Raw genomic sequence first — 7,129 nt, 5'->3', positions numbered from 1 at the left:
ATGCTATCTTGGACAGGATGCGGATTCTGAGGTGCGAGAAGGAGGGAGCAGGTAACAGATTTAAAAATAGCAAAAGAGGAGCATGTTCAGAGTGACGTCCACCTGTGAGGCCAGAACACGCGGCAAATTATGCCGTGGAGGACGGGGGGAGAGAGGAGGCTGGAAAGATCAGTGGACATCGGCTTCCTCACAATGGGGAACCACTGACGATTTCAGAAGCTGAGCAGGACGGGTCAGGAGGGTGGCTGCTTGGGTGGTTACTGGCCTGAGGGTAGGAGAGAGCCAGCATGATGCCCACCGAGGGATCTGAGGAGCTGGAGAAGAAAGAGCAGCTTGGGAGGCAGACAGCAGAGATGAGGAGGTGTGGTGTGGACAGCAAGTTCGGGACGCCTCCAGAAGGGCCACGTGGGGACACCTCTGCAAAACCACCTGGGTTTACCTAACCCTCCCTTTTCCAGACTGCAGGGTAGCTTTTCATTTATCCTCACACTATCCTCCCCTCCATACATCAGAAGGAAGAGGAATCCCGAGGTCCCACCTGGAGCCTGACCCTGAACTCACAGGGCTGTCCACAGTAACACTACATCCTTCCGGGCAGCAAGCGGTGCCATTTCTCCAGCACTTCCTGTGTGCCCAGCACGGGCCCCAGGCTTCCCACGCATTTTCTGGGTTTCCCACAACAACCCTTTATCTCATTCAGGCAAGAGGAGAGGCTAAGCCACATGCCTGTCTTCATGGCGCAGAAGCAGCTGAACGGTGTTCAAACAAGGCCTACAGACTCCCCTCGATGAGATTATACTCATGCATATTCTATGGCTTCCTGACAAGGATCAGACTCAAAAACTAACCAGTTCTATACTGGTTTCATTTACAAAGTCTTTCATTCACGCATTCACTCAGTGAGTTAACACTGAATTCCTCTGAGCACAAGGTATAAACCCAGTCAACGCCACATGGGTGCTGGGGGTAAGGAGAAGGCTCGTGGTTGTATAAGAACAAAGAAGAGTCCCTGTCTTCAAGTTCAAAAGCAGAGATCTGAGAATGACAGCTGGGCACAGAAGCCAGCCCACTGCCTGTTTTTGTGAATAAAGTTTTATTGGAACACAGCTGTGCCCATTCCTTTACATGTCATCTAGGGCTGGGTTTGAGCACCGGCAACAGACGCCCAATGCCCACAACTTCAAGTATTTATTCTCTGCCCTTTACAGAAAAAGTTGCCAACCCTCGGTCTAGAGTCAGAACCACAAAGGTCATAGATGATGATAAAACCTAGAGTACTGAAATGCCACAAATAAAAACCTGTGGGGATGGGAAGGAGAGACTAAAGCTCCAGGCATGATTCACCTAGGAAGTTTTCAAAATGCACATGAAACAATGGGCCTGGAGCCCATCCACCTCCTTCTCCCATCCCCACGACCCCCACTCCCTACCCCCCACCCTGTCTTCCCACGCCCCACCCGGGCTGGTGCTAGCACGCAGTCCAGGATAGAGAAGGAGATGCTCAGGTGCTTGGAAAGTAATCCTAGAAGTGCTCTTTCTAGAACAGCCAAAGTCATGGCCGTGGCCGGGCTCTGCTGAGCTGCCTGCCCTTAAGCCAATCGGACCCCCTGGTCCCCAGATACCAGCCACCTCTTACTGGCCCATCGTGTTGTGAGAAACAAATGTAGGGGGCTGGGACTTGTGAAAAACTAAAGTGCTCTGTACTTCCTGGGGGTCCCCGGGGCACACCCACGTCTGCACACACAGACCGCCCTGAGGGGAATGGCGACTAGCCCTGAAAAGCAAAAATGTCCACCTTCAACGCAAAACCGCTTTTGTCCCCAGCTCAGCACGCGATCTTTTGTTAATTCCCTCACAATACAACTGGGTAGGTTACGAAAGAGCCCTCCCCTGAGAGGAGTCCTTCTTGCAGCTGGGAACGTGTGGACAGCCCACCCCAGGAGACTGCAGTGTGTTTTCACGGAGGCGGAGGCCGCCTGGAGGCTGGAGCCGGCCTGGGTTTATGCTGGAGGTCTGGACCCAAGTGAACACATTTTGTCTGGAACCGTCACAAAGGGGTCCTTGCCTGTCCGCAGCCAGCTGGCCCAGGCCTGCGGGATGTCATGTTCCCGGCTCCCTCGCCCTCCTCCAGGAAGCGCCTCCCCTGGCCCAGCGTCCGTGGTCCTTTTCCGCTCACACCCTGAGCCCACGTCCCAGCCCTGTCACGGCAGGCCGCAGCACCTGGCCGGCCTTCCTCCACCCTGGGGCCAGACCCTCAGACGCAGGAGAAACCAGAGCTCGCTCAGCTGGCCAGCGCCTGCGCTTCCTGTCCAAGTGTTTGTGGCCGGGCTTCCTGCTGACGGAAGGGCGGCTGCAGCTTGCCTCTGACACCCCAAGAGGTGGCTCCCGGGGCCCCAGCCTCCGAGCACGTCCAGCTGGCACCAGGCACGGGGGCTGCAGTGCGCTCAAGCAGCTGTCAGACGACATTCACGGGGACACTGGGGTCAGGCCTCTAGAGCCAGAAAGGGGATTCCTCCGGGAAGAGAGGAAGCTGTGAATCAGAGCAGAAAGCCAGGAGCTTGGGCTTGTGGCTGGTCCTGGGCCGACAGCCAGAGTCTGCATCACGGGCGCCCCACATTCCAGAGCGACAGACCCCCATCACTTCACTCTGGCCCACCTCCCTCACCACCTGCAAGCCTGGCCCCTGCCTCCCTCTGTGGCTCTCCCCGACGCAGCTTCCCTCTGCCCTAGGTGAACGGGGAACAGGGCTCGAGCCCCCACCCCCTGCCCCAGCGATGACAGCCCCGGGCTCTGACCTCACGACCTGGAAGATTTTACCTTCACAGAGAATCAGCTTCCCTTTCACGAGTGGAAACTGGACAGTGAGAACATTTTCTGAGCGTGCCATGTTTATTTTTCCACGTTTCAAGGGCACTGACATAGGAAATGGGCTTAGACTTGTTTTGTATAGCTCCAGAGGTCAAAACAAGCACTACAGTTTAAACAAGGAAAAACGAACCTGCCGAGAAAGGCGATCCCGCACAGTAGTGAGCATCCTGTGTCAGGAGGTATTCAACAGAAATCGTTGGCAGAGACTTTCAAGGGCTAAACCGTCAGTTCTGTGAGGATGAGGCCCGTAGCTGTCTCCATTTCTGTCGCAGACCAGCAGCCGGCACAGAATCCAGCAAAGAGCAGGTGCTCCAATTACTGGAGGAAGGAAGGGAGAGAGAGCGAGGATGGGAAGGATCAGCTTTGAGGACTCTGGAGAATAGATTCCTCCTTTAGGAGAGGGTTTGGACGAGCTGACTGAAATCCAGCTGCCTTTGATACTGTGGTGATAAGGCAAGGGTTATGGGTGCCCACTCTGAGGGGCTACATTGACCCCAAAACAAAGCTGAGCTCCATTCCTGTGGTGTTACGTGTTCCCAGGCACAAGCCTTTCTTTTTTCTTTTTTTTTTTTTTAAGATTTTATTTATTTATTTGACAGAGATCACAAGTAGGCAGAGAGGCAGGCAGAGAGAGAGGAAGGGAAGCAGGCTCCCTGCTGAGCAGAGAGCCTGCCGTGGGGCTGGATCCCAGGACTCTGGGATCGTGACCTGAGCCAAAGGCAGAGGCTTTAACCCACTGAGCCACCCAGGCACCCCCAAGCCTTTCTATCTAAACATTCTATAGTCCACAAATCCCCTGACACACTTTTTGTTGCTCACTTCTACAGAATCCTGGAAAATGCAGTCTCCCTTTGAAAGATGTGTAGCTTGAGGCTCAAAGACAGTAAGCGGCTTCTCTGAGGTGAGACTTAGCCTCAGGTCTCCTGCTCCTGAGTCCCACCGCCCTCCTAACACGCATGTTAGTCTGCCTTACTGCCTGCCACAGATCTTTCTGTCCCTCAAGGCTGATATTATGGTCAAACCTAGTGTTTGGTCAAGCACTAGAAGTTCCTGTAGCCTTTGAAAAATGCACAAGAAACAAGAAATGGTTCTTTCTCTGCCTCAGTCCCAGCAGGGAAAATGCTTAGTCTTTACCACTAATTGTAGTAACCAGTAGAGGATCTGGGACAATTTCCAGAGGCAAGTTGACTTTCCAGGGCCAACCCTCTCGATCACCCTGTTGGAGGGATACAATCTCTTCCAAAAGTCTGACTAGCTGGAGATTAGGCAGGTCGTTTTGCTTGTTTGTTCTCTGATCCTGACCCTCCCCTCCCTAGTCTCCCTCCCCTTTCCTACAGGGGCCTGACCCCTGCAGGTCACGTTTGCCAAGGCCCCAACAGCCACAGCCAGGAAGGTAGAAACCAGAGTCTTTCTACCCTGGTAGGTCACCTCTGTGGTGCCAGTTCCTGCCAGGAAACCTCCACAAGGGTTCCTGTCTCTCTGGTTCTGGAAACACCTTCTCCTCTCTATGACTTTCCACCTGAGAATTCTCCTGTGGTTGCTGCTCACAAGGCTGCCTTTCACCCTTGTCTGCCCCTTTCAACTCTTCCAATGCCTGCATAACCATAACTGTGGAGGTTTCTGGAATGGGTTATGCTTTCTGCCTGGCCTGTGACCAATTCCATGTCAGCGGGAGTCTGCTGAGACCCAGCTCAGAGAGGGTTAAACACACAGAATTATGGGACAGTTTTATCTTGACCACCTGTAAGGGAAGTCGAAAAGGCAGGCTGGCCAGACGGCTCCTGAGGTAAAACCAGGTCTGCAGTTGCCTAGAGATGAAGAGGGAGGCCAAGTGTACCATGGGTCTGCACAGGAGCCAGGGGACCGAGGGGTTGGCCCAGCTGTCTCATCCCAGGCCCCTTTTCTTCTCACAAGACCCCACCCACCCCAGCATCCTTCAGTGCTATGACACTGTCGGTGCTTCTCCCACATGTGGGCCACAGCGTGACTCAGCCTCTCACAGCTGGGAGCGGGCCAAGCTGCTGGGTCCACACCATCCCTGCGGAGCTGGAAGAGGAGGGCTTGCTCAGAGACGGCAGCAAAGGGAGCAGGTGTCTTTTCTCCCCGCTCCTACACCTGTGGCATCCGGGACTCTTCCTTCCCTCCCCTGCCTCACCCCGCCCCCCAGCCCCTCACTCCCTCACTTCAAAAGGATCGAACAAGGACCTTTAACCTCTTGCCTGGACAGGGACCCCAGGGGAGGCCATGTTCTCTGAAAATACCACTGGTGAGCACAGCTACATCATGTAGAGAGGAGGAAGGCCGGGCCTCACCCTCAGATTTATGTAGACCTACTATGCACATGCTTGCCCCCGAGGTAAGTACCTTCACATATTTTATGTCACTTCATCAGACTGTAATGGGAGAGAAACAGACCCCTCCCCAAAATACATCAGGCCCTAATCGATGTTTCTTTATACCGCCAGGTATCCGGCACTCTAAAGAGACAAGTAGACTGTGCTTCCTGCCTTCTAAGAAACTTCAGACCCTGGGGTCTGAAATCAGCCAGACCTGGCTGGGTTTGACTCCACATTGAAGCAATCAGTGTGCATGTGACCTTGGGCAAATGACACTTATCCCTGAGCCTCAGTTTCTTCATTTATAAAACAGGCATAAGAATGCTCTCATCTCATTGAGTTGTTGAAGGATTCATACAGGTAACACACTTAGCAAGTGTCCAGTACTTGGTCAACACTCTTCAGAAAGTGTTGGCTATGACTTCTTTATTTTTTTTTAAGATTTTATTTATTTATATATTTGACAGACAGAGATCAAAAGTAGGCAGAGAGAGAAGCAGGCTTCCCACTGAGCAGAGAGCCTGATGCGGGGCTCGATCCCAGGACCCTGGGATCATGACCTGAACCAAAGGCAGAGGCTTTAACCCACTGAGCCACCCAGGTGCCCCAGCTATGACTTCTTTAAATTAAAAAAAAAAATCTAGATTACATACACAGCCCCCATGAGAAGCATTTTTGGAGGCTGCCCACTACTTCTGTTCACACTATGGGTACATCACAAAGCCTTCTGACTCCAGAATAGGATAAAATATGGCTCTTCCTTTCTCAGGCTGGAAGTTGCCAGCAAAGCTGACCTCAGAGGAATCCCACACGCACTCAGTCCCCCCGACAGGCCCTGCTGCTGAGTTGCCGGATGTCCGCTGAGGTCCAAGGCTTGGAGAGTTTCCGGGACTGGCGGGGTCACACTGTGGCTGGGCCATGCCCGGCAGCCCCACCCTTCCTGGCAGCCTGGCCTCCTCCTTGTCTCTGAAAGCCTGCCAGTGCAGAGGGAGGGCGGGCAGAGGGAGATGGAAGGTCCTGCTGAGATGTTTGCCCTAAGGGAAGCCTGAGGGAGGGGGGAGAGGAGCGGGAGGAGGAGGTTCCAGCCTGGCAGCTGGTCCACTCCACCCTCCCGTCCTGCCACGCAGAAAATCCCGTCTCTGGAAGTGCGGAGTGCTCCTCCTAGTGGGGACGGAGTAATGCAAAATCCCAGTGGGCAGCCTTGCCGCACCCCCCCCCCCCCCCCCCCCCCCCCCCGCCCCCTTGCCCCCCCCCCCCCCACACACACACCGTGAGAGGAGAGCCACCTCAGCCAGGCCTACTGGTGACACCAGTCCTGGCCTACAGCACTTCGCAGCTGAAAAAGCCCTTTCACATCCAGTTCCCACACTCAGCAATGTTTCAGAGGGTACATTTTTTTAACACCTCCTGTCCCAGACAAGAACATGGAGTCCCTCCCTGGAGGTCAGTCTCTGGCCGAGCTGGGACTAGACGTCTGCCGGGCTTTTCATCCCACTTGGTACAGGTTTTGTTCAAGGCAGCACATTCAACAGCAGCAGAGAGGGAGAAATGGTTCCCTGCTTGCCCCCTGCCTGCCCCCTCCATCTCCAGGCCTCACAGGAGCATGACACGGTCCTGGGAACAAGACTGCTTCTTTCAAGTGTCCCTCAGTCACAAGAGCCTCAGTGCCCCATGGTAGCCTGATCAACACCCTCCCCGCTTTTCCTGCAGGATCTGCCTGTCTCTTTAAACCCCACCCCTCTCAGAGGCAGCCTTCCCTTCCACCAGCAGGAGAAAGGCTTTCTGCTCAGTGTGGTCAGATCTAGGAATCCATAAGTCTCCTCCCCAAGCTATCGCAACCACACGGAAGCTCTGCAGAGCCCGGGGAAGCCCAGATAGTGGGGAAGTGGGGGCAGCAGCGAGCACTGACTTCAGCCCTGTGGGTC

The sequence above is a fragment of the Mustela nigripes genome, chromosome 2 (assembly GCF_022355385.1).
Source record: "Mustela nigripes isolate SB6536 chromosome 2, MUSNIG.SB6536, whole genome shotgun sequence".
Taxonomy (NCBI): domain Eukaryota; kingdom Metazoa; phylum Chordata; class Mammalia; order Carnivora; family Mustelidae; genus Mustela; species Mustela nigripes.
This window is presented reverse-complemented; position numbering follows the sequence as displayed.